The sequence below is a fragment of the Pteropus vampyrus genome, unplaced genomic scaffold (assembly GCF_000151845.1).
Source record: "Pteropus vampyrus isolate Shadow unplaced genomic scaffold, Pvam_2.0 Scaffold390, whole genome shotgun sequence".
Lineage (NCBI taxonomy): Eukaryota > Metazoa > Chordata > Mammalia > Chiroptera > Pteropodidae > Pteropus > Pteropus vampyrus.
Window position 1 is genome coordinate 1,474,731 of NW_011889171.1, and position 26,793 is coordinate 1,501,523.

At 37.8% G+C, this 26,793-nt stretch overlaps 1 protein-coding gene across 6 annotated transcripts in view; it reads left to right on the forward strand.

The window, feature by feature from the left end:
- DOCK11 (dedicator of cytokinesis 11) overlaps positions 1 to 26,793 on the forward strand; it is a 178,262-nt gene that overhangs the window by 14,495 nt on the left and 136,974 nt on the right. The gene's annotated exons all lie outside the window — the stretch shown is intronic.

A 26,793-nucleotide genomic window follows, 5' to 3' on the forward strand; every position in this document is an offset into this window, starting at 1 on the left:
CACCTGAGAGACAAATGAAGTTCCTGGGGCTCAATTGAATGGAGGGTTTTGTTTTGTTGGGGTGTTTCTATCACAGAGGCCATGCGTGGTTCAGAGAAATCAGGTACATTTCAGAGTTGTTCTTCAGAGCTGGGGGACAGGAGCATCCAACCAATTGACACCAGATGGATTTGAGTAGGTATACTCCACTGCCATATTTCCTGCCCCATCTCTGGAGAAATCATTTAGGCAGGATTTTGTCCATACGTCCCTAGGGGTTTGACAAAGTGGACCATTTTGACAATAAGCAAAAACATTATTGTCTTTATTGCTAGAAACTGACCATCATTCTGCCTCTCAGGAAAGGATGAGGAAAAATACTAAAATCCCCAAACCCACAAAGATACCAACTCTTTCTGCATTGGCTCTACATTACTGGGAATGAGCACCCATATTTCCTAGCAGGCCTTCTGTTCCTTTCGATCCACCAGGAAGGCCCATCTCACTTTTGAATTCTCTTCTCCCACCACATCCTTTCCTACGGCCTGTACTCTAGCCACGCTGGCCCACTGCCGCTACCCCAAATACATTGAACGCTTTCTTACCATTCATACTTTGCTCATGCTGACTCCTCTTCCTGGAATGCCCTTCCAACTCCTTCCCTGCTAAAGGGAATCATATCTGTCCTTCGGGATTTAGATCAGATCCCCCACAATTTGGAAAAAAAATTGCTCCTTTTGCAGGATTGTAGCCTCCTTCTAGTTGTATTGGTTTCCTGTGGCTGCCATAACAAATGACCACAAAGAAGTTGGCTTAAAACAACACATTTATTCTCTTACAGTTGTGGAGGCCAGAAATCCAAAATTGGTATCACTGGGCCACACTTCCTTTGGAGAATTTAGGGGGGGATCTGTTTTTTGCCTCCCCTATCTCTAGTAGCTGCCAGAGTTCCTTGGCTTGTGGCTGTATCACTTCAGTCTCTGTCTCTGTGGTCACATTGCCTTTTCAGTTGTGTCAAATTTCCTCTGGCTCTTTCTTAAAGGATAGCATTTAGGGCCCACCCCATCATCCAGGATGGTCTCATCTTGAGACCTTTGATTCATTCACCCATGTGAAGACCCTTTTGCCATAAGGGAGCATTTGCAGGTTCCAGGAATTAGAATAGGGTCATATTTTTGTGGGGGCATGTTTTATCCTATTTCACTAGTTCTACAGTTTTAGAGAGGATTGATTTTATTCTGCCTCTGCATGATAGTTGAGAACTTCCGTTAGCCATTAGCATGTGAGTGCCTTAAGGAGCTGGCTGGAGAGTGGAAGGAGCTAATGCATAACAGAGTGCCAGAAGGGCCCAGCAATTTCTCTGACAATCTCTGTTACCTTGAGCAGTCTATTTAACCTTGTGGAACCCCCTTGTTCTCATTTGTAGAAGGGGAATAATAATATCCACCTGAATGAGCCTTGCAGTTTAGTAAAAAAACAACAATAAAACTCTCAAACTTAACTTAAATGTTAAGGACAGATATGATTCCCTTTAGCAGGGAAGGAGCTGGAAGGGCATTCCAGGAAGAGGAGTCAGCATGAGCAAAGTATGAATGGTAAGAAAGCGTTCAATGTATTTGGGGTAGCGGCAGTGGGCCAACGTGGCTAGAGTACAGGCCATAGGAAAGGATGTGGTGGGAGAAGAGAATTCAAAAGTGAGATGGGCTTTCCTGGTGGATCGAAAGGAACAGAAGGCCTTCTAGGAAATATAGGTGTTTTTTCCCGTTAAGGGACTGGGCAAATAAAGGTCCATACAGCAGAAAACTATGCAGTCATTAAAATGACATCTATATTACAGACATGGAAAAAGATTTAGGTTATGAAACAGCATGCAAAGTATGATTTTATTTTGGTAAAATAATGCACATGTGATATATATATGAATTTAGTTACTTAATCACTCCGTGCCTCAGTTTCTTCATCTGTAAAATGGAGATAACAATAGTACTGACAGGGTTGTTTTAAGGATCAAGTGAAATAAGACAGTAAGGTACTTAGAACAATGCCTGGAACATAGGAAACACTGAATAAAATATTAGCTATTAGTATTTTTGTTATATTCAAAGAAAACATTCTCAAAGTGTGTATGTCAGTGTGTGTCTACATTGTGTATATGTAGAGTGTGTATCTCTGGATGGTATCTTTTTATTTTGTTTTAAAATGTTCATTTATTTTACATTGAGCATGTATTTTTATAATTGGAAAAAGTAGAATTCAAAATAAGTTCTATACTTTTTAGATTGGCTATATTTTTTGTGAGATATATATATATGTGTGTGTGTGTATGTATATATGTATATATATGACACATAACATATGGTATCTATACAGTAATTAGTATGGTGCTATTTTTATTAAGATACTTTCTCCTATAATCCTGCGGCTCTTTGCCCATTGCTTTGTGCATCTCACATTCTCTGCTAAATCAATAAGATTAGGATGATCTAGAAATTAGAGATTTCAATTCCCATTTGCTTTCCATTTTTATCTGCTAAGTATTCTCCAAATTTTGATCATGGTGCGTTCTTTATAAAATGAAGTTTCAAAGGGTACATATATGTATATACACTCACACACATGCTATATATGCCTGTGCATTTACATATATTTATGTAATTAATATTTCATACTATCTTTACAGATTTTGAGAGGCAGAAATGACTACCCTGAATTTTCTGAAATGTAAATGAAAATCGTTCTCATCTTTCTTGAATGTGAAATGTGCCCCACGTTGTTGCTACTGTGGTCATCCTTTGCTGCCATTAATAATATTAATCACTGGAGGGACTTAAATTTCAAGTAAAGCTAATTAATAGGTCATATGCATTGATATTATAAGGATTTCTGGCCACAATTTTCCTGATTTTGAACATGCCACATATATTTTTTTATTTAAAAATAATCTTAGACTTATGGATTTTTAAAAATACATGGGAGAATTACTGATGAATTTGGAGCTTTGAAATGGAAGGTCTTGCTTCTGACATTTAAGATAATTAGATTCTGGTGTACTTCTTGGTAAGCAGGGTCTCTTTCTCCTCTCTGCCTTTTTTTTTCCCTATCAGCATGTACATCCTTGAATACATTTTTTGTTGCTTCTGTTCCGTCTTCTCCCCACCATATTTCTCCTTTTCTTTCCAACTCCCCAGTCTGATTATAATATAAAACTGATATGTAAAAAATAGATTCATTGTATTTAAACTGAGTTTTGAATATTTACTCTTGATAACTGACAAAATAATAACATGAATAGGCGCAGAGCACAGGAGATTTTTAAGGCAGTGAAACTACTCTCTCTGAGACTCTAATGGTAGATACATGTCCTTATATATTTGTCAAAACCCATAGAGTGTACAACATTAAGAGTGAACCCTAATTTAAATTATGGACTTTGTGTGATTTTGATGTGTCAATGTAGGTTCATCAGTTGTAACAAATGTACCAGTCTAACGGGAGATGTTGATAATGGGAGAGACTGTGCGTCTCTGTGGGCAGGGAATACTTAGGAAATGAACTCTGTACTTTCTGCATACTTTTGCTGTGAACTGCTGGAAAAAAATGTCTATTAAAAATAAGATGCATGAAATATTTTCATTTTTGTAAAGAATACACTTAAACGTTATTCTTTTGTGCTTATACGGACCTTTAATTTTTCTGCCTGTCCATGGTCCTAATTTTTTTCTCTACCCTTGATAGTTTGGAAGGTTGCATTCTCAGCTCTCTGGCCAACTTGTTTGGCATAATGATGAAGACTTGCAAATGTGCATTGAATACTTTGATGAAAAGTGCTAGATAAAAGCAAAGCAATTGTTAGAGTGGGAGAGTGAGTCAGAAATTTTAAGGTAGACTCCATAATGTATGACTCTGGAGGCAATGCTCCCCACCGATGAAATGGGTACCTGAACCACTGAAAGGAAGGTGAACAGGTACCTGCTAATCAAATTGAGGCTTTGGAACAGCTGTGCTTGCTCAATGGCGCCCATGTGCAAATCAGATCATTTAGCATACATTAGGGTAATCTGATTTTTGAATATACTTGATTGGAATCTTTTGGCAAGGCAAATAATCCTTTGTAATGCAAATGACCACCCACTAATTTATATCTTTTGTAAGGTAGGATTTAATGCTTTAGGTTTTTATAGCTCCTGTGCCATTTAAAATCCATTGTTGTTTTTGGAGAGAGAGAAGAATCTCTGGGGAAGTTGCTTTAACTCTTTTAACCCCGAGGAAGCCATTTAGTCAATTATTGTTTCTGGGAACTAAATAGTACCCTTGTCATCTGAAAGATTTAAAATAGCCTTTGTAAGTGGCTCCTCAATTTCTGAAAGAACATGACTCATTCTTTCACTGTAATCTGAAAGAAATCCAAGTGTCAGAAGACACTGGGAAATGGCCTTAAGTTATATTTCTAAACATCAATACTAGAGGTTTGAAATATTAGGAAACCAATATGATGCGGGTTAAAAGTTGGTGGTTGGAGTCACTATATTAGGATGTGGTCGAAAGGGCAAGGGATGGAATGGCAATCCTTTTTAGAATATTCCTTAGGGAAATTCTTGCTGGCAGCTTTAAGGGTCTTGAACTGCCTGTACTCTGTGTGCCATAGGTTGTCTTATTCTTTTGTCCACGATGCCCTTCCTGCCACTCCCCCCACCCCCGCATTTGATTGTCTCGTGTTTATACATGGCCCCAAAATGTTTCTTCTGCCAGCTTTACTTAGGGTTGCTAACACTTCAATTACCTTTGGATTCATCTTCTGCACGTGACTAGTGAAAGGAAGCTAAATGTATTAGAACAAGTCTTGAATTAGTGCTGGGAGATTGCATTCCTGTACCTCTTAAAACTCATGTTTTGACAATATAAAATGGAGCTGTGGAGGGTGAGGTTCTCAGTCCGGGTCAGCCTTTGCCTTCATTGACCTCAGTGGATGCCACTTAATGGAAAAATATGATCAGGGTTCACCCTATGGAATCATCGCTTAATATTGTAGATGACTCATTGGAACTAGTGTGTGAGAAAATCACTTCCAGATGTGTAGCAGTAACTTTTCCAAAAGGAAGAAATAAACTCTGGAAAACTGGATTAGTTTTCTGTTTTTCTTTTTATACTCTTAGGGCCAAAATCAAATATTCTTGTACATGGTTAGTCAACACACATTTGAAGTTCTCAGTATGATTCTGTTCACTTGCTTTTAGCCTAGCACCACATAAGTGGGAGGGGAGGTGCCTTCACCCTGCCTCCTTATCCCATATCAACTTCTGCCCTCTCCACACCTCTTGTCTTCTCACAATGATAAATGGCCTGGAAGCCTTACCTACGCTCAGGTCCAGGCCTCATTCCTTATTGTTATCAGCAAACATTTCTTGAGCATTCCTATGTGAAGGCATGTTGCTAGGTACTGTGGAGGATGGCCAAACTATAGTTGGAGAGCAGCAGAAGTAGGTAATATAGCAAAGTGGCTGCGAATGTGAACTCGAGTCAGTGTATGGGTCGAAATGTCTTGTGGAATACTGGGAAAATTACTTAACCTTTAAGTCCCAGTTTCTCTTCTTATAAAATAGGAGTGATGGTGATAATAATACATATTTCATAAAGTAAATGTGAGGCCTAAATGAGATCATTTATGATAAGTATTAGGCATCAGCTCAGTGTTAGCTATTATTACTCATCTAATATGCTGCCATGTGTAGTTTGTGTTTATACATGAAAGGAGAACATGAAACATGAGTTGACTGCCGCCCTCCAAGAAGCAACTGCAGGGTTTGATTTTTGGGGATGCACTTTAAATCGATTTCATTCCAGCAGAGAATTCACTGGCTTCTCCTATTCAAGGAATTTTTAGTTGGGCTCTGTTAAAAGAGATAATGTATTGTCATCTCTTAGGAGGCGCCAGACAACAGATCTTGCAGGTCATGTAATAGGAGTAAAGTATTGGTAAGTAGTAAAGCCTGAGCCTGGAGCTCTTATCAAAGCCATACCTGCTTTAAGAAGGTGTCTTTTTTAAATAAAATCTTATGTTTTCCATCCTATTGATTTTTTTCACAACTTATCATTTATCATATTGTATTTGAGCAGTTTTCTATTGAATCAATAAATGTGTTTCTATACCAGGATGTGAAAACATTTCTAAAACTTGAAAATTGCATCAGAAAAGGAAAAGATCATAACAATCACTGTTCAATAGAAATTATTGTCTATTCTTTTTGAAGAGTTGAAAATGGTTAGGAATTTGTGAAACTCCTACAGAAACTACTGAAGTGGTTGAGAAGCATGCGAACCAGAGTTAAACAGCCCTGGCTTGAATCCTGACTGTATTAGTTTTCTGTTGCTGAGTAGCAAACCACCACAAACTTAGCAGCTTAAAGTGACACTTTTTCAAAAAGAAATTATTTTATTATTAGTTTAAGTAGACATTACATTGGTTAGACATTTATGTGGTTTATAAAATGATCCCCCTAGTTGCTTAAAGTAACACCTTTTTACTTCACAGTTTCTCTGGGTCTGAACTATGGGCAGGACTCAGCGGGAGTCTCTACTTAAGGTTTCACAGGTGTTGGCAGGACTGTTCTTATGTGGAGGCCCAGGGGCCTCTTCTAAGTTCCTTCAAGTTGCCATGATTCAGTTCCTTGTGGTTATAGGACTGACTGGTTTGTTTTCTTGTTGGCTTTCAGCTTCCAAAGGACATCCTCAGGTCCAAGCCATGTGGGCCTCCCATAACATGGCATTCTGCTTCTTGGAAGCCAGCAGGTGAATCAATCAATCAATCAATCTCTCTCTCTCTCTCTCTCTCTCTCCAGGAAGGGTTCAGTTCTTCTAGGCATCACTTGATTAGGCCACTGGCTACCCAGGGTAATCTCCTTTTTGATGAACTCAGAGGCAATTTATTAATAACATGATGAGGGGAGTCACATTTCATAATATTCACAGGTCCCGCTTACACTCAAGGGGAAAGGATTATATAGGGCGAATAGACTGGGGGCAGGAAACTTAGGATTCTGCCTACCACACTGACTATATCACTCACTTGGGCAAGTTACCTAACCTCTTTTTCTCATTGGTAAAATTTGAGTAATGGTAGCATTTTCTACCTTGTAGGATTATTGCGAGAATTAATGAGGTAACACATGCAATGCATTTAGCATAGTACCTGATGCTTAGTAGTAAATGCTTTCAATGAACGTTCGCTTTCATGTTTTCAATAAATGTTAGCTTTCAATAAAAGCTTTCAATAAATGTTAGACTTGTGTTAGAGGAGAGCTCCTTTTTTCTTTCTCCCCTCTTTCCTTTCATTGGCCCCCACCCTAATAATGAAATGGCTTTGAAGGTGGAACATGTGAGCATATGGTAAAAGGAGTTCAGGATTATTTTTCTTAATGATTGAAGTACAAAAAAGGGTTTCCTAAGAGTAAAGGTTAGTTAACACTGACAGTCTAAGCCATTTGCTTTGGAATGTCTAGATGAAGGCCGGCCTTCCTGCAGATATCCTTCTAACTTGATTCTTTGCTAAACGAATTCATGTGCAGGACTTAGTTCATGCCCCTCCCTGCCCTGGGGTTTGAGGTATGTTTCCTAGTTACAGGAAAGTTTTCAGATATTAGCGTTATTTATGAAAAAAAAGTTTTAGAGATCAGTGATCTGTAATTGAGAGTAAATACCTTTGATAATATACTTTATAGAGCAGGAAATATCAATTTTACAGGACCTGGTACTGGATTTCTAACCTTTAGTCTAAAAGATATTTAACAGTTCAGCCTCACAACAGTTCTGAAATGTTGACTTATTTTATTCACATAAGCTACCGAGGAACAGCTATTTCGGGGGATTTGACTATCTATCCTCTGATAGCTCCAGGGCCATCCCTAGAAGAAAAGTGTATATTGCTTCTTCTCATTGTCTGTAGAAATCAATTATACTTCAGAAATACTTGGAAAATAAATTCCCAGGTGACAAATAGTTGTTTAGAAGCCACATTTTCCTGGTGGGAGTGGTGGAGGGAGAGGTAGGAGAGCAAAGAAACAAAGGGCAGAGACACAAAAAAAAGGCAATGCCTCCAATTTACAGAAGGAAACACTTCTGGAGAGTTTGATTCTTCAGGATGGAACTGAACTTGTGATGTCACTTTTCACAATAGTCATTATTGAATGTTCTATTCCATTCAGTAATAACAAATCTGTCTGTTTATCTTACTTTTGAGAAGTTTGGAAGTTTGAATGTGTTCAGTTTAGACCCAGCCAGACAAAGAGTAGCTTATGAAAACATCTGCCAAGTGGAACTGAAGTACCTTAAGAGTTTATAGGATTCCGTGTCCCCACCATCTTGCCCGGCTCCGCCATCTTGCCCACTGGGCTCACCTACCACACCCAGGATGAGTTCCCTTTGTGCGCTCTCACTAGCACACAGGTATTCTACAGCTTTAGCTGCCTAGGGAGGAGCCAAGTTGTGGGGAGGAGTTAATAAGTTACCTCATTGAGAAGACCTCAGTTCTTCTTCCTTTATCCTTGGAAGGGAAGTCTAAAAAGAGGTCTTAGGATTCCCTTCATCTATATTTTAGGCTGTCTGCCAGCTCCCTAAAAATTTTACTTGTATCTTCTTTTAAAAATTGGAATTGACTAAAAGCTTTTAAGTATTAGAGGTCACTATCAAGAGAATGAAAAGGAAGCCCACAGAATTGGAAAAAATATTTGCAAAGCATATATCTGAGAAAGGATTAATATCCAGAATATGTGAAGAACTCCTACAACTAAATAAAACAACCTCATTTAAAAATAGGCAAAGAACTTGAAGAAAAGGAGATATGCATATGACCAGTGAGATGCTCAACATTATTAATCATTAGGTAAATGCAGATTGAAACCACGATGAGATACATCTTCATACCAATTAGGATGGCTGTTATAAAAAAAATGGAAAATAAACAAGTGTTGGAGAAGATATAGAGAAATTGGAACCCTTGTACATTACTGGTGGGAATGTAAAATGGTGCAGGCACTGGGGAAAACAACTTGGCAAGTTCCTCAAAAAGTTAAATACAGAATCACCATACGATCCAGCAATTCCAGTTGTAAGTATGTACCCAAAAGAACTGAAAGCAGGAACTCATACAGATACTTGAACACCAATGTTCATATCAGCATTATTCACAGTAGCCAAAAGATGGAAACAGCCCAATGTCATCAGTTAAACAAACCATGGTATATACATACAGTGGAATATTATTCCGCCTTTAAAAGGAATGAAATTCTGACACATGCTACCACATGGATAAACCTTGAAAACATACTAAGTGAAAGAAGCTAGACACAAAAGAACAGGTATTATATGATGCTGCTTACGAAGTACCTAGAATAGGCAAATTCACAGAGACAAAAAAGAGATTAGAAGTGTCCAGAGTTCGGGGGAGATTGGATGGAGGAGTTATTGTTTAATGGGTTCAGAGTTTCTGTTTGAGACGATGAAATATTTGGAAATGGATAGTGGTGATGGTTGCAAAAGAATGTAAATACTGAATGCCACTGAAGTGTACACTTAAAAATTGTTAAAATGGTAAATTTTATGTATACTACCTTAATAAAGAAAAACAAAGTCGATTATTTTTTTATTATAACAGCAATACTTGTTCTAGAAATTTTGAAGTAAAAACAGAAAAGGAAAAAGAAAAAGTACCCCATAATTCCCACTCAGAATACATAATGTTCTTACTTGACCACATTTACTTTCAGCTACTTTCCCCTTGTCAGTAAAAATGACAGTCATTTTCTACCACTTCTTGTATAGCTGGTACAATAGTACCTACTCATTTCTCAGTGAAATTTTGATGTCTTAAACAATCCACAAACAGAAAAGAAATCAAAAAGGCCTCTGAGTAATGAAAATCATAGCTACTGTGGCAGGCCTTCTTTTGTAAAGCCTTTCCTCAGCAGCGCAGTGGTTCTCATGGCCGTGACCACATCATGGGAACAGCTGCTGGCAAGAGCACAAGGACCTAGGGTCAGCAGGTCTAGCTTCAGTTTTATATAAAGTATATAAAAGGCTTGAAAGCCTTTAGTTCATTCTCATGCTACACATTGACCCTTGGAGCAGCATTCCATTTAGCCATCATTCAAATCTTCCTTATAGCAAGTGTGGCTCTTATCTCGTGTCCACTCTCAGCCCTTCTGTCCACTGACTGCCTCAGGGCCTTCCAAAAGGAGCTCTGGCCTTGGGTCCCTGAGAGAAAGAAAGATGCTGAGGCATCACAAGGGGCTACCTCTGCCTGTTTGCCTGATGGCCACCTCACTTACAGCGTGGAAGCAGCTGCTCTCAGGCTATGGTATTTACAAGAAAGCAGGGAATGCCTTTGACATGGCCAAAGGCTGCGGCTTCTACAGAAGATGCTAATACATTCTTGAATTCCAGAAAACTCTTTCTGGCCCAGGCCTGGATTGCTTCCTCAGAGAAACCTCCAATGGTCAGAGGAAAGAGGAAGAGGATGAATGGCTTAACAAGGAATGAGTGACTGATACACAAAGCTCTTAAGCATTTCATTGTACTCTGCCTTTAATTCTGGAAAGAGGTTTGCTTTCCTGCTTGAAAGTGGGATATTATTTAAATGTGGGCTGAAAAAACATTGGAGAGAGTGGATTTAGATAGCAAGAAATCTTTCAGTTGGCCCATGCCCTGCTTATATATATTTAAAACAGAAGCAATAGTCCTGTTTTGTCAGAATTATCTTGATTGTAAAATATGTAAGCAGTGGTGGTGAAGTAATTACACCAATCTTCCCCTTTAAACAAAGTAGAATTTCATATGCGAAAAAGTGCCATCCTTTTACTAGTAACCACCATAGGAGGTCACAAGTCCTCCCTTACATCACTGCTGAAAACACAGGGAATTACCTCCAGAATGAGTTTATGGATCATGCGAGATGACCAGAGCCTATCTCATGTATTTATTTTTTGCATGTATGTATTTTTATCATTAGGTGAGTCTGCATTTTGGTAATAAAGGAAAACTATCATTTTTAAAAAACCTGTATTCTAATGGTTTAACTGCATTTCTCCAAGTCTGTAACGACATCATTGTCATCTGCTTTTTTATCCCTTTCAGTTGATGGAGGTCCAGTCATTATAAGCTAAAAAGTTCCCTTTCTTAGGCCAGGGCTTCACATAACCTATTGAAATCCCTAGAATTTTTAAACACTGTGTGTGAGAACTTGGATAAGGAGTTGTCTCTTTTATTTTGGAGTAGTATATCATGTACATAGCATGAATTCAATAGATATTTGTTGGTAAATGTGTCTTGGAAATCAAAGGGATTTTTGAACACTCGTCCCAAATTCTTTGTACCATGAAGTTTCTCATATTATTTGGAACACTACCAGAAATCAACAGCATGAATCCAATGTGGAAGGAGAAAAAACAGAAAAGAGATGGAGGTAAATCAAAATGGTAACAGTGGTCATCTATGGATGGTGGGATTCTAAGTGACTTTTTTTTTTTTTTTGATTCTAAGTGACTTATATTTCAATTTTTGGGTTAAAATTTTTTTCCCCCACATTTGAGGAGAAGTTTTATTTTTTTTTCCAGTTCTGACAGGTTCTTTTTTTTTAATTGAATAAATCGATGTTTAATTTTATGTAATTTTAAGGTATACAATTTGTTTCTTTGATGCATTTATATATTGTAATAAGATTGCTGATCTGATATTTATCACATTCATTACATAATTATAGCACAATATTATGGTCTGTATTCATTATATTGTGCATTAGATCTCTATAGCTTATTTGCTACTCATTACAAGTTTCTACTATTGAACACCATCATTTTTATCCCCTCCACCCTGGATTAAAATTTTTTCAATGAACATATATTGCTTTTATAATTACACAAAACCAGTAAATCATATATAAAAATAATGCAACTTGTTTTTATGAGGTTAGTACAGCAGTAGATCTTACACTTTTTTGGGTCACACTCTGAGACTCTGGAAAGCTCTGGAGCTTTTTCCTACAAAGACGTACACAGCATTTTCCATATAATTTCAGAGTTTCACATCCCATGTAGCCCATCCAAGGATCACTTAAAACCCCAGATTAGGAACCACTTTAGGAATGGAGAAGATAGCACCCCAAAAGGGGTCGGCTGTCAAATAAATGTGGAAGGATATGGAGTTATATGTTTATTGTTAAAGTCTGTATGGGGACATCTGATTTAGTAGCATAGCCCCTGCAAAAGGCTATACAAATCAATCAGGGCACCATTGTAAGAGGAAATTTTCCATTTGTGAAACCTCAAGTGTCCTGTTCTGTAGGTCACAGTGAGCTAACCAGGAGTAAATAAAAGCCTTTGGGAGTGGGACTAAGAGCCCAGCTCAGCCTAGGATTTGTGTCTGTGGAAATAAAGCCCCTGAGCACCCTAGTTAGGATTTTCTCCTGGCAGCAGCAAAGAAAAACAAGCAGGGGTTTTGATCCAGGGCTTGGAAGTGACCATGAGTGTGGTTGCGAATGACTAGGGGTTCGTGGGAGGGCCATGGTGTCTAGGTTGAATTGAGAATGAAAGCAAGACAGGAATGCACTGTCATATTGAGAGAATGGGCTTATGTTAGTCTAGTTGGAGAATGTACTTGGGAGAAGGTGTAGAGATCCTTTTCTGGGAAAAGAATAGTTTTGTCCTCAGGACAGTAGTTCAGCCACATGCTCTAGGTAGAGGCCTGTATAGGCAGGGTTCTAAATCTAAGGTTTCATGGTGGCATTTGCAAGAGATAAGGGTTAGCATTGCAAAATGCTTAGATAATGGCGTGGGAGAGTGCTTCTTGCTAGTGCTCCCAGGCATGTGTATCAAGGGTACACTCTGGATTACTTTTAGGTAAAGAAGCAAGAAAATGTACCCGTGGGCACATTCAGCACACAGTAAATGTGAGATGGAGGGAGGTAGGGAAGGAGAGAGAGAGGCTGTTCAGGAGGAAGTTTGGCAATGGGAAACTTACCAGCACAGAATTTTGCTTGAGTCATCAGCTTTCTCTCTGGTTTAATTTGCCTAACTAATATGATTTTCTACTTCTGATACTTTACATTTCTTCATGTAGGTGTGCCTGGTTCTGTGAAAGTTTCATATCTGGCATTGTGAATTTACCAAAAGAGAAACTAATGGGTGATGATTCATGTCATTAAAATGTGCAGTAGCAGGGTTCCTTTGGACAGCTATCCAGGTGTGTATTTCAGTGAGTATGTTGTAGATTGTGGTCATCTTGAAAAATTGAGAGATGCAGAAAATCTTAATGCTGAGGCTTAGAAAGATTTTGACAATGGATTTGTAGTTTGCTTGTTCAGCCATTGAAGATAGAATTTGGGGGAGCTGGAGACAGAGCAGTGAATAAGACAAAGACTGCAATTATAGAGCTTTCATTCTAGTTGGGGGTGGAGGAGACAAAAAGAAATGGATGGGTACTGCACCTCAGCACCTCATGATAGGGCTAGGATGGGGAAGGAAGTACATGTACTAGCTCTGGGTTTGAGGAGGTAGGTAGCCCTGGGTAGGCAGGAGTGGCCGTTTGTACCGGATAGATTGGCAGCTTCATGGAGTCTTGGGGTGGAGTTGGGAGAAGAACTAAGTAGAGAGGTCAGGATCAGCAAAGATGAGATAACAGGGCCCATTTAGAAGATCTGTCCACTGTGGTTGAGGACATGGACTGGAGGCTGGGGGTGGAGGCCAGATTTTATAAGCCTTGAATAATTTGAGCTTTTTTCTGTAGGTATGGTAAACCGTTGAAGGGGTTTAAACAAAGGAGTACTGTGAACCAACTTATTTTTCCCCAGAAGTGTAACCGTGTCGGATCAAATTAACGTTTGAAAAGGTGTTGGAAACAAATTAAGTGCAGATTGGCAGTGAATCTTTTCACAATGAAATTTGCAGGCTGATTTAATCTCTGTTACACAAGGAAGATGCAAGTATTTCTCTCAAAGACATGCTCTTCACAGACATAGCTCTCACTTTGTTTCCCTCAGTAGTTTTGTATGCAACTCTAATGAGTAGTTTTCCACAATCCAGTGTATTGCTCCTGGAAAATATAGACAATGGGGCAAATTTTCAGCCTGTGCTGTCATTTTATGGACTAATTTCCATTAGTGCTGACCTTCTTGCTTTCAGTACGTAATAAATATGAGTAAAACATCTGTTCATGTCATTCCCCTGCTTAAAAACCTCTGCTGGCTCCCCATGGCTTACACTAGGAAACAGTCCAAACTCATTGCCTTGGCATATGGGGCCCTCTGTAAACATGCCTTCTCAGCTCATCTTGGTCATCTCTCCATATTCCATTCATCTTCAGACTCTTTAAGCACATGCTGTTACTCCTCCATGCTTTTACTTATGCTCTCTTCTTTGCTTGGAATACCTTTATTCACCTTGACTGCCATGGACATTTTTATTTAGTCCTTCAAGGCTCAGCGCACTTGCCTCCTCCTCTCTGAGCCTCCTTCACCAGTGGCATTAATCTCTCACTTACTTGCATCCCCACACACTCTGTGTCCCCTGTGCTGGCCCTTACCCCATCATATTTTAACTCTGTCTTTAGGAGTTTGTCTTTTCCTCAAGCCCATGAATTCATGAAGGGCAGGGCCCACATCTTGTCCATCTTTGTTTTCTCACTTTGTAGCCCACTGCCTGGCACATGGCTGATGCTCTGTGACTGTATAGAACTAAACCATGTGTTTTGGATTTCTGTTTATAAGAGCTCCAGAAGAGCCCTCAGAGTAACAGTGCAGCAAGCCCCACTTTTGTACCCAGCTGATCAGTGGGCTCTATGGCTACAGCGTAGGATCTTCAGACATTGACATCTAAGTATTCTAATGGGGAGCATCATGATTTCTCTACTAGAAACTCATTTCCTAGTGTATATTTTGGAGTATGTATGTATGTATGTATGTATGTATGTATTTTTTAGGTGTAAGGAAATGAAACTTGGTAGGTTATTTTTTTCACTTTAAGTTTTCTTAATAGCTTTGTTGAGATATAATTCGCATACCATACAACTCACCCATTTAAAGTGTGTATTTCAATGATTTTTTGTATATTCACGGATATGGGCAATCATCACCACAATCAATTTTGAAACATTTTCATTGTCTCAACATTATTCACTTAAGAATTAAAAAAAACCTTTTGTAGGGGTCAGCTCTTGAGACTCTTCTTTCAAATGGTTTATCTGGTGACAGGAGGTTTGTCATAGGTAGGGAATTGGTTTTAAAAAAGGAAACAAAGGTTATAGATAGTGTAGGCATTTTTTTTAGACTAAGATATGTAAAAAAGCTGAATAGCCATTGATGTTTACCCAAGGGATGCTGGTCTGATTTAACACCCTTTCCTAAGAGTTGAGAGAGGCCAAGTTATAGGAGTTGTACTGCAGTGAGACCCTATAAGGCTTGATAATGTGGACAGGAAAGCAAGAGTAATCTAGGGGAAAACAGTTGAAACTTTTTATTAGGAGAGTAGGCTGTGAAATTAATTGCACTCGGCTAATGCAACACGAGAGTAAATGTAGACTGGACACTGAGGGCAGAATGTGTTAGGGCCAATAGGACAGTAAAATATGGTGCGTGGTCAGGAAGGACTTTGGCAACATCTATAGACTCTTGTCTCACCTCACCAAAAGACAGTCTAGCCAAAGAAGGTATGCCTGTTTAATCATGAATGGGTAGATAGGATAAACATGGATCAGGTCACCATATACTGGAATATTATACCAAGAACTGGGGCATCTGCTAACATTTTAAAGAAGTAACCTTAAGAAAAGTCATAGGAACTCTCACTTTATTTACTTTAAATAGCTTTTAGAATATATTATCTCATGAAATGGTATAGACTGAAAGTATTGGCAGGTTCATAAAAGGCAGATTTTAATGGATAGATCCAATATGACTGATTTTGGAAAATGAAAATATATGTGGAAAGGTGCATTTTTGCCCCTCTCAAGGTCCATCAATTTTCTTTATGCCAGGAGCAGATTGATGGGATAGGTAGACCAATGGTCAGATCCAGTGTAGAAAATGATGTATGGCTGCTTTATAGATTACTGAGATTCTGTATCAAAATAAGCTTGTATTGCTGTGTGTTCAAATGGACATAAGCAGGATGTTTAGGTTTTTGTGTTTTCATTGAATGCTAGTAATCTAGCTGGCTAAAGCCACATACCTATAGAAATCAGTGCACTTTACATTTTGTTGATATGTTATGGTTCTGTTTATACAACTCAGGAAAAAGTCAATGAGAGTTTGTTATTACAAGTTTATACTGGGGACCCAGATCCAAGACAGGTTATAAATTAGTTGATTGGCACAGAATGAATACAGTCTAATTTCTCTTTGCATGAATAAATTATCCACAATGATTTTGTATGTCTATGTAAACTTGTTCTTTGAAAGAAAGCCATTATGTACAACCAAGGCACATTTTTGTTTTCTTTTTGTCAATAATGGTTTGCTAAAGAACAGAAACAATGTTCTTCTAGTTTTAAAAGGGTACTTTGCCATTCTACTCTCTCAGTTTATTTAAGCTTTTTCATTTTTATCTTTTTGTCTTTATCTTTGAGCCATTTAAATGCTTATTAGGGTAAAGCGAACACAAAAGGTCAGGAGTGATTGAATTCAAATCAGTTTTCCTACCTGTCAGCCAGTATACTGAGTAAAGTTATAGTTGTTGGTTAAAATGAAGTTTTGGAGTATAGAGTTCACCAGTGTTTTATTTATTCATTTGTACATAATATAGATTATTTGCATAATATTTGACTTGGCTTTAATGAAAAGCACTTGTTAACTGAGTTGGAACTAATATATATACAGAATTATTTAGTGACTTAAAAATAATATAACTTCATTGTAGGGTATTAAAAATATTTCTTCAGTTTGTAAATAGCAAAATAGAAAAAGGAAGTAATTTGGTGTTTAAAAAGATTTCCTCCCTATGCGAAAACTCTAAAGAGGAAAAAAAAATGTGTTTTATTTTTCCTCAGTGTTTCTATGTTAGATTTAAATATCTTTAAAATCTCATTTTTCTGATTCTTAGAACAGTAAGTTGTTCCTGAATTATTAAAGCTGAGATCTGAAAATTAATTCTGAAAGCCTTAGCAATGACTTGCCCCTCTCTCCTTGTGTGCTGCCATTTTGGCTTGGAAGGCATACATATAAGATCACTATTACTCAGCTGGTTATTCCTCATGAACAAAAAGCTTCTGGCTTTGTAGTTTTCAAGGCTCTCTTCTAGGTTCTTTGGAGGATACCGATGTGAATTAGACAGAGTCCCTTGACAGTATCTTACTGTTTTCTTTTTCTTTTTTGTAATTTGATTCTTAACCACTTGAAGTTGAATCTGCCAGCTCCTTTCTTCAAAGTTAAAAGACTTAAGGTGCTAATCCCTACTCATTGATGGCAAATGATAAATTGGGAGCAATAGCTTAGAAATGCAAAACTCCTTATCTAATTATATTATATGTTCTCTAAACCAGTCATGCTGAGCATCATCAGGGAGATGAGAAGGCAAGATCTCACTTTGGTTAAAATGATAGTGTAGTTTGAGGAAGCGTTAGCAAATCGTAAAATGCAGAGTCCATCCGAGGAAATGAAATGTGGAAGGAGCAAGGGTGGGGACATGTTTTGTTTTTGTTAAGTCCAGTGGCATAAGTTTATGTGTATTATGGTTAAGAGCACTGGCTCAGGAGTCCATCAGATACAGGTTTGAATCCCAGCTCCACTAATGTGTGACACTGGACCTGCCTGAGCCTCAATTTCCTCATCTGTAAACTGAGCAGAATAAAAGATTCTCTATTGCAGGGTTTTTGAAATAATTAAATGAGATAATAGATATAAAATGCTTAATTTTGTATATAGTAATGTTAAATGTAAGTGGTAGAGAAAGTATGAGGCACTGTTACCCCCTCCAGATGATTACAGTCCTAAGGAGACTAATAAGCAAACTACCCACAAAGCAGTTCCATGCTATATATGAGTAAATGTCACAGTGGTCGGTAAAGACTTAAGAAGCGCTGTGGGTGAGAGAGGTTAGAATTTGGGCTCTCAGAGGAATAACACGAGCAAGGTGTGGCTAGGAATAAGCATGACCCAACAGTATTATGAAAAGTGTGACTTTTCCCTTAGTTGTTAGATTTAGGAAAGGTCAATGTCTTGAATGCATTTTTTAAAAAATAATGCTATTTTAAATTAGAAAATATTCTGGAGTAACATGGAATGTGGAATTTAGTTTAGAATTAGTTTAGTTTAGAATTAGAATTAGTACAATCATCATCATCATCACCATCATCTTAGTCATAACTGAGTTTTGTCTAGAACTTTTTGCCCATAAATTATTTCACTTCATTTGACTCAAGAACCACATCTAATTCTCTTGACAATGACAAGTACTACGTAAACAATTTTGAATACAATTTGTATGTGGCTTTTCATGCCAAGATTTGGCCTGAAAAACAATCTTTATCAAAATATGTTCGTGTTTATTTTGCCAAGTTAGGTTGTACTAATTCAAAAGATGACCTTCTCTCCCCTAGCATCATCTGATTATATTAATTCAAAGCTCCTTCAGTACTCGGAGCTCCTACTGGAAAGAGGGAAAGAAATGAGCTGGTGAAGGTAATTATATGATATAGAAAAGAAAGGGTCATAACAAAGTCAAATACTGTTCGTTTGAACCTTATGAAAAAGTTTCTTATAGTTATGGTTTCTTGCTAAGCTGTGTAGAGTCTTCCCCTAGAAATCTCTAGTCTGCAGTAGTGACATTTCTCATTTCTGTTAGTCACAACACAACTTTTGCTGCTCCTCATTCTCACGTACCCGTTACCTAGTCTCTGATCTTACCGGAGTTTTTTAACAAAAGTAAAAGACAAGATGAAATGATTGGTGACCACATACACCCATACAGGGAAATCCTTCTGACTGATGTAGATGTGGATAGATGGGCTCATAGACTTTGGCGTGCAAAAGCAGTTGTGCAGTTGTGTTGTTGGAACAAGATAGGCTATCAGAGGTTATGATAGGTTCACAGAAGCCAAGTGGAGCTTTAAGTTACAGCAGCTTCAGTGATGAACTTGAATGGCTCATCTTCCCCACTAGACTGTGAGCTTCTCAAGGACAGGGTCTTGGTTCTTTTTCATCTCAGCTAACACAGGGCCTGGAACTTAGCAGGAACTTGATAAATATGCCTTACACCAAACACACTTTCTTTTCTGCATTGCCAGAAATTGCACACCCCTAGTGGCCATTTTGAGTGCAAAGTGCTATTTTAAGATAGCCTGAAAAAAAAAAGTCTCTATGGAGAAAGCACTGCCAACTCTGCTACAAATGCCTGAAGCAAAAGGGGAGCTGAATGCCCAGGGGAGTGTGGAGAAATTCCTAAGGGAGGGAAGTAGAGGAATGATGGGAGAGACTCTTTGAGTAACCCCTCTTTTTGAGTATGTTACTTCTCTCCTAAAGGTGCTATTTTCAGTGAGAATATGTTCAGATGCCATTGAAACAGTAGTTTGACAACAGCATTCTGAAAATGAGCTAACTTTTGGGGTAACTCATTCTCTTAAACTAGTTGTTGCCATGCTCCTTCCTGCACTGAAACTTAATTTGGAGAATGGGGAGGTAGTGGTGGTGCAGAAAGGTTTTTGAGTTGGCCCTGTGCCCCATCGCTAAGCTTTTTGCCTGCTTTCGGTCTCCCTCTGAGTGTGCTACAGGAGGGATTCTGTGAAGTCTGTGTTCACTTTAGACTTGCAGAAGACACATTCTTGGAATTCTTAAAAATTCATATTTCCTTTTTTCTTTTTTCACGATATTAATTTTTTTAAATTAATTATTTTAAATTGAAGAAATAATTTAAATCCCCCTTACCTCCCCCCTTCTCCCTCCCCCTACCCTCTGGTAACCACTAGTCCATTGTCCTAGTCCATGAGTCTCTATTTGTTTGTCCTGTTCATTTGTTGCTTTTAGGTTTATATCCCACATATAAGTGATACCATGTGATTTTCAACTTTTACTGTCTGGCTTATTTTGCTTAGCATGATTATCTCGAGGTCCATCCATGTTGTCGCAAATGGCAGTATTTCATTTCTTCTTATGACTGAGTAAATTCCATTGTATATATGTACCACAGCTTCTTTATCCAATCATCTATTGTAGGGCACTTTGGTTGCTTCCATGTCCTGGCCACCATGAATAATGCTTCTATGAACATCGGTGTGCAAATATCTTTTCGAATATGGGTTTGCAAGTCTTTGGAGTAAATACCCAGTAGAGAGATTGCTGGATCATATGGTGGATCAATTCTTAGTTTTTTGAGAAACTTCCATACTGCTTTCCATAGTGGCTGTACCAATTTGCAGTCCCACCAGCAGTGTATGAGGGTTCCTTTTTCTCCACATCCTCTCCAACATTTGATATGACTTGTCCTATTGATAATAACTATTCTAACAGGTATGAGATGGTCTCATTGTGGTTTTGATTTGCATTTCTCTGATAGTTAGTGATATTGAGCATCTTTTCATATATTTGTTGGCGATTTGTATATCCTCTAGGAGAAGTGTCTGTTTAGGTCCTCTGCCCATTTTTTGATCCAATCCAATTGAGTATCTTTTCATATATTTGTTGGTGATTTGTATATCCTCTAGGAGAAGTGTCTGTTTAGGTACTCTGCCCATTTTTTTTTTTTTTTTTGCTGTTATTGAGTCGTATGAGTTCTTTGCATATTTTGGATATTAGGCCCTTATCAGAGGCGTTGCTTGCAAATATATTTTCCCATCCGGATGGTTGTCTCTTTATTTCTCCTTCATATCTGAAGAAGAGCTTAGCTGGATACATTATTCTAGGCTGGTAGTTCCTTTCATTTAATAGTTTGAATATTTGATTCCACTACTTTCTGGCTTGTAAGGTTTGTGCTGAGAAGTCTGGGGATTATCTACTGAGTTTTCCTTTATAAGTTACCATTTTCTTCTCCCTGGCTGCCCTGAGAATTCTGTCTTTGTCGTTGATTTTTGATAATTTTAATATGATGTATCTTAGTGAAGGCCTTTTTGGGTTGAGATAATCGGGTGTTTTATTGACTTCTTGAATTCTAAGCTCCGACTCATTCCTTAGATTTGGGAAATTCTCATCAACTGTTTGTCTGAAAATGCTTTCTAATCCCTGTTCCTTTTCCTCACCTTCGATTACGCACATTATTCTTATGTTTCCTCTCTTGATGGTATCAGCTAGTTCTTATATATATATTTTTCATTATTTTTCCTTCTTCGGTTTCTCTCTTCTTCCTTTTGATTTATTTCTATATTTCTGGCTTCGATATCACTGATCCTTTCCTCCATTTGGTTGACTCTGTTTCCCAAGCTTGTTATTTCATTTTTTCAACTCTTGAGGTGTGTTTTTTAATCTCCATAAGGCCTATTCACTTCTTTTTGAGTATTTCAGTCTCCTTGCTAAAGTACTCATTCTGACCATCTAGTTGTTTTTGTCATTTCCTGAAATTGTTAATATGACCCGTTTCGGATCTCTGAGTTTTTTCAGAAGTACCATCCTGAATTCTCTGTCATTTAAGTCACATATATCTATGTCTGTAAGCTTATTTTCTGAAGATTTTTCTCTTTCTTTCTGAGCTGCCTTGTCACCTTGGTTGTTCATGGTGCTTAATGGACTTTTTCTCTGCCTGGGCATTAATGGAAGTGTATTCTGATTTTTTTTTTCTTATAAAGATTTATTATATAATGGTCCCTAGCCAATTGCAAATAATATGTTTTTCTTTTGGTTTCCAATAGTTGGCGTCTAATCCTCTTGGATCTCTGCTTTATATAAAGTCTTAATAATGTCTTTTTTTCTTATAGATGTTTAATCACACTTGCTACCCTCAGTCTCAGTTCCTGTCAGTGTTTTAGACAGTTTCAGTAGCGTTTGCTCAGATTCCCCTGGGGCTCTGCAGTGTTCTGTCTCAGAGGTTATGCGGAGAGGGGCCCTTTGAGTTAGGGCACAGGGGCTTCGATTAAGCTTTGGTTTTCCAACCAGGGCTGGTAAAAATCAACTCTTATATCTCTGCCGTTCTCGCTTTTGTGCCCTGAAGATTCAGCCCTGCCGTCAGCCGGCCATGGGGAGCTCACAGCTCTCCCAGACAGTGTTGTTCAGGGAACTCGCTGTACCTTCTCCCTTCCCCCTCTTCCTACAGTTTGCTCTGGTAGCTGGGAGAGGCAGCTTCTTTATTACTTCCAGTCCACCGCCCGACACCCGGGGTTCTGACCTGTGGTAGCTCTTATGCGCAGATCCCATGCTCAGACGTGCTGGTGTTTATTTGGGTTTTTTTTTTTTTTGAGTTTTAGATGTTCAGCTTATTGTTGTTCCAAGTGGAGCAATCCGGGTATGTCTCTCACTTCGCTATGTTTCTTATCACAATCAAAACTTGTTTCTAAACTAAAAAATTTACCAAGAAACTAATGACCTTTTCGTGTGAAACCTAAGCAGAAGAAACCCTGGCTGATTTCTTGTTGATAGAGAAATATTTCATTACTATTATTGCTTTTTAAATGCAATTGAAATTATATGGTCAAGTTTCTAATGATAGTATAAATAGGCTTGCTAGTCATGTGTACTTTTAAATACTTGAGTGGTTGGATGGGTGAATAACTACCTGCACACATATATTTACATATTTTTTTAGGATTACCAGCTTGTTTTAATATTTCTGCAGTTATCATTAAGATGGTGAAAGGCCAGTCATCCTGTACAATGGATGCACAGGAACCGTCACAAAATTGTAAAATCTAAGTATTTAATGCTGTTACTGACTCTTAGTTAGGATCCTTGTTTCCTCTCCTTGGACCAAGAAACAGACTGTAACCAAATCCTAATTGTTAAGTTTCCTTTTTTAACTTCTGTCCTTTCACTCTGTATTAGAAATAGAAAATTATCTCAATTTGTGGAATTGTGCATTTTTTTTCACAGTTTTAGGGATTACACATGGAAGTTCTTTTAGATCTGGTCCTTAGCAGCTCGACTAAGCCTGGAAGAGTACACTGTATCCCAAACCATGGCACAAAGATGGTATTTTTTATTTTTTTAACAGTTAGGAAAATACCGATTTATTTTCTTTTATGGGAATGATACAGACTTACAGTTTCAATAAATACATTTCAATGAAGAAGAAATTGGAAGAAAAATGTGAAGTATATGATAGTGCCGAAGATGTGCCAAAAATCTTGAATATTATACATAAGTCGAGTTTGGGAAACACTGCTAAGAAAAGAAGAGAAGGGTCAGCATTGTAAGACCTGAATTTGAATCCTGGTTCTGCTACTGAATGTGGACAGCTGATTGTAAGCCTCTGAGCCAGTTTCTTCATGTATAAAGTTGATAGTATTTTCCTTGTCTGCTGGAAAGGTTTTGGTGTGAAATAGGTAGAATGTATATTGAAAATGTTTTCTTAAGATTGCAAAGTGATCTTCGAGTTAAACAACAACAACAGAAAATGAGTAATACTACTAGCAAGTTATTTCAAGAGAGACTAAGAATCAGTGAATGAGAACTTTCAAAGGCAAACCATTTTTTTTTCATACATGGTGAAAACTGAGCAGATTCCAAATTTCCTGTTACTTAGGAAGAGAAATCTGTAACATATGCTTCCTTCTCTCCAGATTGTATAAATGCCTTTGCCTTTTACTTAACACTGCTACAGAACTGTATAGCAGTGCACAGTGGGAACTTGCTACTATTTGAGTGTTTGTAAAATACTATTTATTACAAGACAGTTTTCTCGAGTTATGAAAAAGCACCTTTCAGGCCAATCAGTGCACAAACTGGCAGGAAGGAAAAATTACAAGCCCGAGTGAATGACCTTTTTTGTGTGTGATAGAAGCTTTATTTGGGGTAACCCTATAAGTCTAATAATAAAATCATAAATAGGAAAGTTAGATAAGGGATATGTTCTAGACCGCAGGCAGAGCCACCATTAAATCATAATTTGAAAAAAAGATTTTCCTGGTCTCTGATGTCAACAGAGTTACAAGAATCCTACTGGAAGGGAAATGTAGGCTGCAGTTCTTTGGGACTGACTCTTACTGTAGCCTCTCTCTTCCATTTCTAGTTCAAATTGTGCTTTTAATGCCTGGGAGAGGGGTGGAGAAAAAAATGGGAATTGGAGGCAAGGGTGGGGTACATGGGGTGGCTCAGCCCCTCCTCTTTTTCTTGTTATAAAGATGAAGTTGGATTCACAGGCCTAGAACCTTTTTGGAACCCAGATTAGCCACCCCAACTTTTTCTGCAATTGAGCCACCCCTGACAAAGGAAGTAAGAATGAAGACCCAGAACGCTTAGTTTAATCAGTTTTAAATGAAAAGTGAAACCTTGTTTTCTATAAAATAAATATATGGTTTTCAAAACACATGAGATGCTGTGAGCTTCATTTTTAGAAGGCATATACTGTGCATTTAAAGATGCGATTCATTTTGACATATGCTTTTCCATATTAATTTGTCAACTACATTACAAAGCTAAAGGAGCATTTTCTTTTTTTATCTTTTTCAAAGTTACTTGGAACAGGTACTTGTGAAATTATTGTACAGAGAAATTAATAGGTGCTGATTCAGTAGGTTAAACATTGAAATTTGAGAAGTGTTTGCAATCTGTTTTGGGGGTTGGTTGTCAAAAAAGGCAAGACTTTGAAATCATTTTCAGTGCCTAAGGCTTGCCTTCTTAGATGGGGCTTTATTTTTTATTTGTTTGTTTTAGATGGGGCTTTATTCATTTAACTTCTCATAGAAAATGATCACAGACTTTGAGTTTCAGAGTTGGAAGCAGTTTCCTTTCACTTGGGTCCATGACAACATGGTACATAAGGGACAAGGGGGTCCAGTTTTCCTATCAGAAAATCTTTGAGTTCCCCAAATAGGATTTTTTTCTATTTTGATTCATTTTGCATGAGTATTCACAAACATGATAGGAACGATCTACTTGATTTGACCTCATGGTTCTACAAATTCAAATTTAAAACTTGAAGTATATCTATTAGGGTATTTTTTCTCAAGCTTTGCTGAGGCATAATTAAAAAATAAAAGTGCATATACTTAAAGTGCACAGTGTGATGATTTAATATATGTATACATTGTGAAATGATTACCACAATCAAGTTAATTAACATGTCTGTCACCTCACATGGTTACCTTTTTTGTGTGTGGGGCGAAAACATTTAAGATCTACTCTCAGCAACTTTCAGGTATATAGTTCAGTATTATTAACTCTAGTCACTATGCCGTACATTAGATCCTCAGAACTTATTCATAACGGAAAGTCTTTGACCAACATTTCCCCATTTTCCTCCATTCTTCTGTCCATGGCAACCATCATTCTACTTTTTTTTTTCTTTTTTTTTAGATTCCATGTATAAGTGAGATCCTACAGTATTTGTCTTTCTCTGTCTGACTTATTTTACTTAGCATAATGCCTTCCTGGTTTATACGTGTTGCCACAAATGGTAGGATTTTCTTCCTTCTCATGGCTAAATATTATTTCAGTGTGTGCATGTGTATGTGTGTGTATTCATTCATCTGTAGGTAGAAACTTAGATTGTTTCCATATCTTGGCTATTGTGAGTAGTAGTGCAGTGAACATGGGAATGCAGATATCTCTTTGAGATAGTGATTTTATTTCCTTTGAATATATGCCCAGAATTGGGATTGCTGGATCATGTGGTAGTTCTACCTTTAATTTCTGGAGGAACCTTCATACTATTTTTCTTAGGATCTTTTAGACTTATTGAACACTGATTCTCATTGGTTACAGTGGTTTACTCTAATTTTTCTAACTAATCTTATAGAGGAAGTTCTGAGATGCCCTTCAGATAATGGAACTGCAGTATTGCTGTGAACTGTTGTGAACCATGTATAAAATCTGTTCTCAAAGGATTGTGTGGATATAGTGTACTGGAGACTGCCTCAAATACTGTGTGCACAAATATAAATATAATCGTTATTCCATTATGATATTAAGTTTTAAAATATCTTAAATTCAAGTTTTCTTTATACAGTTGTTATTGTAAAATTTTTAAGAACTATAATTTAGTTTGACTTAAGTAAAATGTTTAATGAAATCACTGACATGTACACACCTTAGTTTAGAATAATGTGTTGAGACATGGCTCTGGTTGAATCTTAATATCTCAGAGTTTGTTCAACGATTTAATGAATGTTCCAGGTGCCGGGGTTATAGCAGTAAACTAATAGAGGGAATTCCCTGCCTTTAGATAGGCAGAGAGCTAAAATAAGATGGTATATAAAATCGTGGTAAGTTAAGTGAAGGAAAAGATGATAGGAAGGTAGGTGATGGGACCCTTTTTCAAGTTCAGTACCTTAAATATTTGTATCTTCGTATATTTCCGAAGAGAGAAAAAGCTGCACGAGCTAGGAATAACATCCTTTCTAGTCACAGACTAAGATTTGAATTCAGCTCTGAAGGTGGGCAAGTTACCCAATCTGAAGTGAGCCTAAGATTTCCTCATCTGTAAAATGAGGACAAAGATTAAACCTATTTCATGGGATTGTTATGAGTATTACATGAGAAAATGCAGAGAAAGCACTTGGATGGTACCTGGCATATAGAAAGGGCTCAGTAAATGCTAACTATTATCATTCTTATTAATAAATCATATTCTAGATTTCTCAGAGTCACTGCCCCTGATCCTGGTAACCTTATCCTCAGGCTAGGGCCCAACTATCAATGGCCAGGTTGCCTGGAAGTCCAACTCGGACCCACTGACTTTGCCATGTGGAACCTCACCCTTT